Source organism: Gorilla gorilla, chromosome 17, assembly GCF_029281585.2.
Source record: "Gorilla gorilla gorilla isolate KB3781 chromosome 17, NHGRI_mGorGor1-v2.1_pri, whole genome shotgun sequence".
Taxonomy (NCBI): Eukaryota; Metazoa; Chordata; class Mammalia; order Primates; family Hominidae; genus Gorilla; species Gorilla gorilla.
The window spans coordinates 21147101-21160280 of record NC_073241.2 but is presented as its reverse complement, the minus strand read 5'-3'; positions in this window follow the sequence as shown (position 1 = coordinate 21160280).

The window sequence follows — 13180 nt, the reverse complement described above, 5'->3', positions numbered from 1 at the left end:
CCCGAGTAGAACGGAATGGAATGGAATGGAAAGGAATGGAATGGAATGGAATGGAATGAACCCGAGTAGAACGGAAAGGAATGGAATGGAATGGAATGGAATGAAATGGAATGGAATCAACCCGAGTAGAATGGAATGGATTGGAATGGAACGGAATGGAATGTAATGGAATGGAATGGAATGGAATGGAATGGAATCAAGCCGAGTAGAATGGAATGGATTGGATTGGAATGGAATGGAATGGAATCGAACGGAATGGAATGGAATGGAATGGAAAGGAATGGAATGGAATGGAATGGAATGAAATTTAATGGAATGGAATGGAATGGAATCGAATGGAATCGAATGGAATCGAATGGAATGGAATGGAATAGAATGGAATCAACCCGAGTAGAATGGAATGGAATGGAATGGAATGGAAAGGAATGGAATGGAATGGAATGGAATGGAATGGAATGGAATGGAATGGAATCCAATGGAATGGAAAGGAATGGAATGGAATGGAATGGAATGGAATGGAATGGATTGGAATGGAATGGAATCGAATCGAATGGAACGGAATGGAATGGAATGGAATGGAATGGAATCCAATGGAATGGAATGGAATCGAATGGAATCAACCCTAGTAGAATGGAATGGATTGGAATGGACTGGACTGGAATGGAATGGAATGGAATGGAATGGAATGGAATGGAATGGAATCAACCCGAGTAGAACGGAATGGATTGAAATGGAATGGAATGGAATCGAATGGCATAGAATGGAATGGAATGGAATGGAATGCAATGGAAAGGAATGAATTCAACCAGAGTAGAACGGAATGGAATGGAATGGAATGGAATGGAATGGAATGGAATGGAATGGAATGAAAAGAACCGGAGTAGAAAGGAATGGAATGGAATGGAATGGAATGGAATGGAATGGAATGGAATGGAACGGAACGGAATGGAATGGAATCATCAACCCGAGTAGAACGGAATGTAATGGAATGCAATGGAATGGAACGGAATTCAATGGAATAGAATGGAATGGAATGGAATGGAGTGGAATGGAATGGAATAGAATGGAATCGAATGGAATCGAGAGGAATAGAATGGAATAGAATGGAATCAACCCGAGCAGAACGGAATGGACTGGAATGGAATGGAATGGAATGGAATGGAATGGAATGGAATGGCATGGAATGGAATGGAATCGAATAGAATGGAATGGAATGGAATGGAATGGAATGGAATCAAATCAACCCGAGTATAATGGACTGGATTGGAATGGAATGGAATGGAATGGAATTGAATGGAATCCTATGGAATGGAATGGAATGGAATGGAATGGAATGGAATGGAATGGAATGGAATGGAATCAACCCGAGTAGAACGGAATGGAATGGAATGGAATGGAATGGAATGGAATGGAATGGAATGGAATGGAATGGAATGGAATGGAACGGAATGGAATCAACCCGAGCAGAATGGAATGGATAGGAATGGACTGGAATGGAATGGAATGGAATGGAATGGAATGGAATGGAATGGAATGGAATGGAATCAACCCGAGTAGAATGGAATGGATTGAAATGGAATGGAATGGAATGGAATGGAATGGAATGGAATCAACCCGAGTAGAACGGAATGGATTGGAATGGAATGGAATGGAATGGAATCGTATGGAATCGAAAGGAATTGAATGGAATGGAATGGAATGGAATGGAATGGAATGGAATGGAATGAAATCAACCCGAGTAGAACGTAATGGAATGGAATGGAGTGGAATGGAATGGAAAGGAATGGAATGGAATGGAATGGAATAAAATATAATGGAATGGAATTGAATGGAATGGAATGGAATGGAATGGAATGGGATGGAATGGAATGGAATGGAATGGAATGGAATGGTATCAACCCAAGTAGAATGGAATGGTTTGGAATGGAATGTAATGGAATGGAATGGAATGGAATGGAATCAACCCGAGTAGAATGGAATGGATTGGAATGGACTGGAATGGAATGGAATGGAATGGAACGGAATGGAATGGAATGGAATGGAATGGAATGTAACGGAATAGAATGGAATGGAATAGATTGGAATCAACCCGAGTAGAACGGAATGGAATGGAATGGAATGGAATGCAATAGAATGGAATGGAATGGAATGGAATGGAATGGAATGGAATGGAATGGAATGGATTGGAATGGAATGGAATTTAATGGAATGGAATGGAATGGAATGGAATGGAATCGAAAGGAATGGAATGGAATGGAATGGAATGGAATGGAATGGAATGGAATGGAATCAACCCGAGTAGAATGGAATGGATTGGAATGGACTGGAATGGAATGGAATGGAATTGAATGGAATGGAATGGAATGGAATGGAATGGAATCAACCCGAGTAGAATGGAATGGATTGAAATGGAATGGAATGGAATCGAATGGAATGGAATGGAATGGAATGGAATCAACCCGAGTAGAACGGAATTGATTGGAATGGAATGGAATGGAATGGAATCGTATGGAATCGAAAGGAATGGAATGGAATGGAATGGAATGGAATGGAATGGAATGGAATGGAATGGAATGAAATCAACCCGAGTAGAACGTAATGGAATGGAATGGAATGGAAAGGAATGGAATGGAATGGAATGGAACAAAATTTAATGGAATGGAATGGAATGGAATGGAATGGAATGGAATTGAATGGAATCAACCCGAGTTGAATGGAATGGATTGGAATGGGATGGAATGGAATGGAATGGAATGGAATGGAATAGAATGGAATGGAATGGAATCAACCCGAGTAGAATGGAATGGATTGGAATGGAATGGAAAGGAATGGAATGAAATGGAATGGAATCAACCCGAGTAGAAAGGAATGGATTGGAATGGAACGGAATGGAATGGAATGGAATGGAATTGAATGGAATGGAATGGAATCAACCCGAGTAGAATGGAATGGATTGGATTGGAATGGAATGGAATGGAATCGAACGGAATGGAATGGAATGGAATGGAAAGGAATGGAATGGAATGGAATGGAATGAAATTTAATGGAATGGAATGGAATGGAATCGAATGGAATCGAATGGAATCGAATGGAATGGAATGGAATAGAATGGAATCAACCCGAGTAGAACGGAATGGAATGGAATGGAATGGAAAGGAATGGAATGGAATGGAATGGAATGGAATGGAATGGAATGGAATCCAATGGAATGGAAAGAAATGGAATGGAATGGAATGGAATGGAATGGAATGGAATGGATTGGAATGGAATGGAATCGAATCGAATGGAACGGAATGGAATGGAATGGAATGGAATGGAATCCAATGGAATGGAATGGAATCGAATGGAATCAACCCTAGTAGAATGGAATGGATTGGAATGGACTGGAATGGAATGGAATGGAATGGAATGGAATGGAATGGAATGGAATGGAATGGAATGGAATGGAATCAACCCGAGTAGAACGGAATGGATTGAAATGGAATGGAATGGAATCGAATGGCATAGAATGGAATGGAATGGAATGGAATGCAATGGAAAGGAATGAATTCAACCAGAGTAGAACGGAATGGAATGGAATGGAATGGAATGGAATGGAATGGAATGGAATGGAATGAAAAGAACCGGAGTAGAAAGGAATGGAATGGAATGGAATGGAATGGAATGGAATGGAATGGAATGGAATGGAATGGAATGGAACGGAACGGAATGGAATGGAATCATCAACCCGAGTATAACGGAATGTAATGGAATGCAATGGAATGGAACGGAATTCAATGGAATAGAATGGAATGGAATGGAATGGAGTGGAATGGAATGGAATAAAATGGAATCGAATGGAATCGAGAGGAATAGAATGGAATAGAATGGAATCAACCCGAGCAGAACGGAATGGACTGGAATGGAATGGAATGGAATGGAATGGAATGGAATGGCATGGAATGGAATGGAATCGAATAGAATGGAATGGAATGGAATGGAATGGAGTGGAAATCAACCCGAGTAGAACGGAACGGAATGGAATGGAATGGAAAGGAAAGGAATGGAATGGAATGGAATGGAATGGAATGGAATGGAATGGAATGGAATGGAATCGAATGGAACGGAATGGTCAACCTGAGTAGAACGGAATGGAATGGAATGGAAAGGAATGGAATGGAATGGAATGGAATGAACCCGAGTAGAACGGAAAGGAATGGAATGGAATGGAATGGAATGGAATGGAATGGAATGGAATGGAATGGAATGGAATGGAATGGCATGGAATGGAATGATCAAACCGAGTAGAACGGAATGGAATGGAATGGAATGGAAAGGAATGGATTGGAATTGAATGGACCCGAGTAGAACGGAATGTAATGGAATGGAATGGAATGGAATGGAATGGAACGGAATGGAATGGAATGAAATGAACCCGAGTAGAACGGAATGGACTGGAATGGAATGGAATGGAATGGAATGGAATGGAATGGCATGGAATGGAATGGAATCGAATAGAATGGAATGGAATGGAATGGAATGGAGTGGAAATCAACCCGAGTAGAACGGAACGGAATGGAATGGAATGGAAAGGAAAGGAATGGAATGGAATGGAATGGAATGGAATGGAATGGAATGGAATGGAATGGAATCGAATGGAACGGAATGGTCAACCTGAGTAGAACGGAATGGAATGGAATGGAAAGGAATGGAATGGAATGGAATGGAATGAACCCGAGTAGAACGGAAAGGAATGGAATGGAATGGAATGGAATGGAATGGAATGGAATGGAATGGAATGGAATGGCATGTAATGGAATGATCAAACCGAGTAGAACGGAATGGAATGGAATGGAATGGAAAGGAATGGATTGGAATTGAATGGACCCGAGTAGAACGGAATGTAATGGAATGGAATGGAATGGAATGGAATGGAACGGAATGGAATGGAATGAAATGAACCCGAGTAGAACGGAATGGAATGGAATGGAATGGAATGGAATGGAATGGAATGGAATGGAATAGAATGGAATGGAATGGAATCAACCCGAGTAGAATGGAATGGATTGGAATGGAATGGAATGGAATGGAATGAAATGGAATGGAATCAACCCGAGTAGAATGGAATGGATTGGAATGGAACGGAATGGAATGGAATGGAATGGAATGGAATGGAATGGAATGGAATTGAATAAACCCGAGTAGAATGGAATGGATTGGATTGGAATGGAATGGAATGGAATCGAACGGAATGGAATGGAATGGAATGGAAAGGAATGGAATGGAATGGAATGGAATGCAATTTAATGGAATGGAATGGAATGGAATCGAATGGAATCGAATGGAATCGAATGGAATTGAATGGAATAGAATGGAATCAACCCGAGTAGAACGGAATGGAATGGAATGGAATGGAAAGGAATGGAATGGAATGGAATGGAATGGAATGGAATGGAATGGAATGGAATGGAATCCAATGGAATGGAAAGGAATGGAATGGAATGGAATGGAATGGAATGGAATGGAATGGATTGGAATGGAATGGAATCGAATCGAATGGAACGGAATGGAATGGAATGGAATGGAATGGAATCCAATGGAATGGAATGGAATCGAATGGAATCAACCCTAGTAGAATGGAATGGATTGGAATGGACTGGAATGGAATGGAATGGAATGGAATGGAATGGAATGGAATGGAATCAACCCGAGTAGAACGGAATGGATTGAAATGGAATGGAATGGAATCGAATGGCATAGAATGGAATGGAATGGAATGGAATGCAATGGAAAGGAATGAATTCAACCAGAGTAGAACGGAATGGAATGGAATGGAATGGAATGGAATGGAATGGAATGAAAAGAACCGGAGTAGAAAGGAATGGAATGGAATGGAATGGAATGGAATGGAATGGAATGGAATGGAACGGAACGGAATGGAATGGAATCATCAACCCGAGTAGAACGGAATGTAATGGAATGCAATGGAATGGAACGGAATTCAATAGAATAGAATGGAATGGAATGGAATGGAGTGGAATGGAATGGAATAGAATGGAATCGAATGGAATCGAGAGGAATAGAATGGAATAGAATGGAATCAACACGAGCAGAACGGAATGGACTGGAATGGAATGGAATGGAATGGAATGGAATGGCATGGAATGGAATGGAATCGAATAGAATGGAATGGAATGGAATGGAATGGAGTGGAAATCAACCCGAGTAGAACGGAACGGAATGGAATGGAATGGAAAGGAAAGGAATGGAATGGAATGGAATGGAATGGAATGGAATCGAATCGAACGGAATGGTCAACCCGAGTAGAACGGAATGGAATGGAATGGAAAGGAATGGAATGGAATGGAATGGAATGAACCCGAGTAGAACGGAAAGGAATGGAATGGAATGGAATGGAATGAAATGGAATGGAATCAACCCGAGTAGAATGGAATGGATTGGAATGGAACGGAATGGAATGTAATGGAATGGAATGGAATGGAATGGAATGGAATCAACCCGAGTAGAATGGAATGGATTGGATTGGAATGGAATGGAATGGAATCGAACGGAATGGAATGGAATGGAATGGAAAGGAATGGAATGGAATGGAATGGAATGAAATTTAATGGAATGGAATGGAATGGAATCGAATGGAATCGAATGGAATCGAATGGAATGGAATGGAATAGAATGGAATCAACCCGAGTAGAATGGAATGGAATGGAATGGAATGGAAAGGAATGGAATGGAATGGAATGGAATGGAATGGAATGGAATGGAATGGAATCCAATGGAATGGAAAGGAATGGAATGGAATGGAATGGAATGGAATGGAATGGATTGGAATGGAATGGAATCGAATCGAATGGAACGGAATGGAATGGAATGGAATGGAATGGAATCCAATGGAATGGAATGGAATCGAATGGAATCAACCCTAGTAGAATGGAATGGATTGGAATGGACTGGAATGGAATGGAATGGAATGGAATGGAATGGAATGGAATGGAATGGAATCAACCCGAGTAGAACGGAATGGATTGAAATGGAATGGAATGGAATCGAATGGCATAGAATGGAATGGAATGGAATGGAATGCAATGGAAAGGAATGAATTCAACCAGAGTAGAACGGAATGGAATGGAATGGAATGGAATGGAATGAAAAGAACCGGAGTAGAAAGGAATGGAATGGAATGGAATGGAATGGAATGGAATGGAATGGAATGGAATGGAATGGAATGGAACGGAACGGAATGGAATGGAATCATCAACCCGAGTAGAACGGAATGTAATGGAATGCAATGGAATGGAACGGAATTCAATGGAATAGAATGGAATGGAATGGAATGGAGTGGAATGGAATGGAATAGAATGGAATCGAATGGAATCGAGAGGAATAGAATGGAATAGAATGGAATCAACCCGAGCAGAACGGAATGGACTGGAATGGAATGGAATGGAATGGAATGGAATGGAATGGAATGGAATGGAATGGAATGGAATGGAATGGCATGGAATGGAATGGAATCGAATAGAATGGAATGGAATGGAATGGAATGGAGTGGAAATCAACCCGAGTAGAACGGAACGGAATGGAATGGAATGGAAAGGAAAGGAATGGAATGGAATGGAATGGAATGGAATGGAATCGAATGGAACGGAATGGTCAACCCGAGTAGAACGGATTGGAATGGAATGGAAAGGAATGGAATGGAATGGAATGGAATGAACCCGAGTAGAACGGAAAGGAATGGAATGGAATGGAATGGAATGGAATGGAATGGAATGGAATGGAATGGAATGGAATGGAATGGAATGGAATGGAATGGAATGGCATGGAATGGAATGATCAAACCGAGTAGAACGGAATGGAATGGAATGGAATGGAATGGAATGGATTGGAATGGAATGGACCCGAGTAGAACGGAATGTAATGTAATGGAATGGAATGGAATGGAATGGAACGGAATGGAATGGAATGAAATGAACCCGAGTAGAACGGAATGGAATGGAATGGAATGGAATGGAATGGAATGGAATGGAATGGAATGGAATGGAATGGAATGGAATGGAGTGGAGTGGAATGGAATGGAATGGAATGGAATGGAATGGAATGGAATGGAATGGAATGGAATGATTAACCCGAGTAGAATGGAATGTAATGGAATGCAATGGAATGGAATGGAATTCAATGGAATAGAAAGGATTGGAATGGAATGGAGTGGAATGGAATGGAATAGAATGGAATCGAATGGAATCGAGCGGAATGGAATGGAATAGAATGGAATCAACCCGAGCAGAACGGAAAGGAATGGAATGGAATGGAATGGAATGGAATAGAATGGAATGGAATGGAATGGAATCGAATAGAATGGAATGGAATGGAATGGAATGGAATGGAATGGAATGGAATGGAATGGAAATCAACCCGAGTAGAACGGAACGGAATGGAATGGAATGGAATGGAATGGAATGGAATGGAATGGAATGGAATGGAATGATCAACCGGAGTAGAACGGAATGGAATGGAATGGAATGGAATGGAATGGAATGGAATGGAATGGAATGAAATGGAATGGAATGGAATGAACGCGAGTAGAACGGAATGGAATGGAATGGAAAGGAATGGAATGGAATGGAATGGAAAGGAATGGAATCAACCCGAGTTGAATGGAATGGATTGGAATGGAATGGAATGGAATGGAATGGAATGTAATCAACCCGAGTTGAATGGAATGGAATGGAATGGAATGGAATGGAATGGAATGGAATGGAATGGAATGGAATGGAATGGAATGGAATCATCAACCCGAGTAGAACGGAATGTAATGGAATGCAATGGAATGGAATGGAATTCAATGGAATAGAATGGAATGGAATGGAACGGAGTGGAATGGAATGGAATAGAATGGAATCGAATGGAATCGAGTGGAATGGAATGGAATAGAATGGAATCAACCCGAGCAGAACGGAATGGAATGGAATGCAATGGAATGGAATGGAATGGAATGGAATGGAATGGAATCAACCCGAGTAGAATGGAATGGATTGGATTTGAATGGGATGGAATGGAATCGAACGGAATGGAATGGAATGGAATGGAATGGAATGGAATGGAATGGAATGAAATGGAATGGAATGGAATGGAATGGATTGGAATGGAATGGAATCGAATGGAATGGATTGAAATGGAATGGAATGGAATGGAATGGAATCAAATCAACCCGAGTAGAATGGAATGGATTGGAATGCAATGGAATGGAATGGAATGGAATGGAATGGAATTGAATGGAATGGAATGGAATGGAATGGAATGGAATGGAATCGAATGGAATCGAATGGAATGGAATGGAATGGAATGGAATGGAATGGAAAGGAATGTAATGGAATGGAATCTACCGGAGTAGAATGGAATGGATTGGAATGGAATGGATTGGAATGGAATGGAATGGAATGGAATCGAATGGAATGGAATGGAATGGAATGGAATGGAATGGAATGGAATCAACCCGAGTAGAACGGAATGGAATGGAATGGAATGGAATGGAATGGAATGGAATGGAATGGAATGGAAAGGAATTGAATGGAATGGAATGGAATTTAATGGAATGGAATGGATTGGAATCGAATGGAATTGAATGGAATGGAATGGAAGGGAATGGAATGGAATGGAATAGAATGAAATCAACCCGAGTAGAACAGAATGGAATGGAATGGAATGGAATGGAATGGAATGGCATGGAATGGAATCAAATGGAATGGAATGGAATCAACCCGAGTAGAATGGAATGGATTGAAATGGAATAGAATGGAATGGAATGGAATGGAACGGAATGGAATGGAATGGAATGGAATGGAATGGAATGAAATCAACCCGAGTAGAACGTAATGGAATGGAATGGAATGGAATGGAAAGGAAAGGAATGGAATGGAATGGAATGGAATGGAATGGAATGGAATGGAATGGAATGGAATGGAATGGAATCAACCCGAGTAGAATGGAATGGATTGGAATGGAATGTAATGGAATGGAATGGAATGGAATGGAATGGAATGGAATGGAATCAACCCGAGTAGAATGGAATGGATTGGAATGGACTGGAATGGAATGGAATGGAATGGAAAGGAATGGAATGGAATGGAATGGAATGGAATGGAATGGAACGGAATGGAATGGAATGGAATAGATTGGAATCAACCCGAGTAGAACGGAATGGAATGGAATGGAATGGAATGCAATAGAATGGAATGGAATGGAATGGAATGGAATGGAATGGAATGGAATGGAATGGAATGGAATCGAAAGGAATGGAATGGAATGGAATGGAATGGAATGGAATGGAATGGAATGGAATGGAATGGAATGGAATGGAATCAAACCGAGTAGAATGGAATGGATTGGAATGGACTGGAATGGAATGGAATGGAATGGAATGGAATGGAATGGAATGGAATGGAATAGAATCAACCCGAGTAGAACGGAATGGAATGGAATGGAATCGAATGGAATGGAATGGAATGGAATGGAATGGAATGGAATGGAATGGAATGGAATCAACCCGAGTAGAATGGAATGGATTGAAATGGAATGGAATGGAATGGAATGGAATGGAATGGAATGGAATAAACCCGAGTAGAACGGAATGGATTGGAATGGAATGAAATGGAATGGCATGGAATGAAACCAACCCGAGTAGAACGTAATGGAATGGAATGGAATGGAATGGAAAGGAAAGTAATGGAATGGAATGGAATGGAATGGAATGGAATGGAATGGAATGGAATGGAATGGAATGGAATCAACCCGAGTAGAATGGAATGGATTGAAATGGAATGGAATGGAATCGAATGGAATGGAATGGAATGGAATGGAATCAACCCGAGTAGAACGGAATGGATTGGAATGGAATGGAATGGAATGGAATCGTATGGAATCGAAAGTAATGGAATGGAATGGAATGGAATGGAATGGAATGGAATGGAATGGAATGGAATGAAATCAACCCGAGTAGAACGTAATGGAATGGAATGGAATGGAAAGGAATGGAATGGAATGGAATGGAATAAAATTTAATGGAATGGAATTGAATGGAATGGAATGGAATGGAATTGAATGGAATGGAATCAACCCGAGTAGAATGGAATGGATTGGAATGGAATGGAATGGAATGGAATGGAATGGAATGGAATGGAATGGAATGCAATCAACCCGAGTAGAATGGAATGGATTGGAATGGAATGGAATGGAATGGAATGGAATGGAATGGAATCAACCCGAGTAGAATGGAATGGATTGGAATGGAACGGAATGGAATGGAATGGAATGGAATGGAATGGAATGGAATGGAATGGAATCAACCCGAGTAGAATGGAATGGATTGGATTGGAATGGAATGGAATGGAATCGAACGGAATGGAATGGAATGGAATGGAATGGAATGGAAGGGAATGGAATGAAATTTAATGGAATGGAATGGAATGGAATCGAATGGAATCGAATGGAATCGAATGGAATGGAATGGAGTAGAATGGAATCAACCCGAGTAGAACGGAATGGAATGGAATGGAATGGAAAGGAATGGAATGGAATGGAATGGAATGGAATGGAATGGAATGGAATGGAATGGAATGGAATCAACCCGAGTAGAATGGAATGGATTGAAATGGAATGGAATGGAAAGGAATCAAATGGAATGGAATGGAATGGAATCAACCCGAGTAGAACGGAATGGATTGGAATGGAATGGAATGGAATGGCATGGAATGAAATCAACCCGAGTAGAACGTAATGGAATGGAATGGAATGGAATGGAAAGGAAAGTAATGGAATGGAATGGAATGGAATGGAATGGAATGGAATGGAATGGAATGGAATGGAATGGAATGGAATCAACCCGAGTAGAATGGAATGGATTGAAATGGAATGGAATGGAATCGAATGGAATGGAATGGAATGGAATGGAATCATCCCGAGTAGAACGGAATGGATTGGAATGGAATGGAATGGAATGGAATCGTATGGAATCGAAAGGAATGGAATGGAATGGAATGGAATGGAATGGAATGGAATGGAATGGAATGGAATGGAATGGAATGAAATCAACCCGAGTAGAACGTAATGGAATGGAATGGAATGGAAAGGAATGGAATGGAATGGAATGGAATAAAATTTAATGGAATGGAATGGAATGGAATGGAATGGAATGGAATGGAATGGAATGGAATCAACCCGAGTAGAATGGAATGGATTGGAATGGAATGGAATGGAATGGAATGGAATGGAATGGAATGCAATCAACCCGAGTAGAATGGAATGGATTGGAATGGAATGGAATGGAATGGAATGGAATGGAATGGAATCAACCCGAGTAGAATGGAATGGATTGGAATGGAACGGAATGGAATGGAATGGAATGGAATGGAATGGAATCAACCCGAGTAGAATGGAATGGATTGGATTGGAATGGAATGGAATGGAATCGAACGGAATGGAATGGAATGGAATGGAATGGAATGGAATGGAATGGAATGGAATGAAATTTAATGGAATGGAATGGAATGGAATCGAATGGAATCGAATGGAATCGAATGGAATGGAATCTAATAGAATGGAATCAACCCGAGTAGAATGGAATGGAATGGAATGGAAAGGAAAGGAATGGAATGGAATGGAAAGGAATGGAATGGAATGGAATGGAATGGAATGGAATGGAATCCAATGGAATGGAAAGGAATGGAATGGAATGGAATGGAATGGAATGGAATGGAATGGAATGGATTGGAATGGAATGGAATCGAATCGAATGGAACGGAATGGAATGGAATGGAATGGAATGGAATGGAATGGAATGGAATCCAATGGAATGGAATGGAATCGAATGGAATCAACCCGAGTAGAATGGAATGGATTGGAATGGACTGGAATGGAATGGAATGGAATGGAATGGAAAGGAATGGAATCAACCCGAGTAGAATGGAATGGATTGGAATGGACTGGAATGGAATGGAATGGAATGGAATGGAAAGGAATGGAATCAACCAGAGTAGAACGGAATGGAATGGAATGGAATGGAATGGAATGGAATGGAATCAACCCGAGAAGAATGGAATGGATTGGAATGGACTGGAATGGAATGGAATGGAATGGAATGGAATCAAATCAAGCCGAGTAGAATGGAATGGATTGGAATGGACTG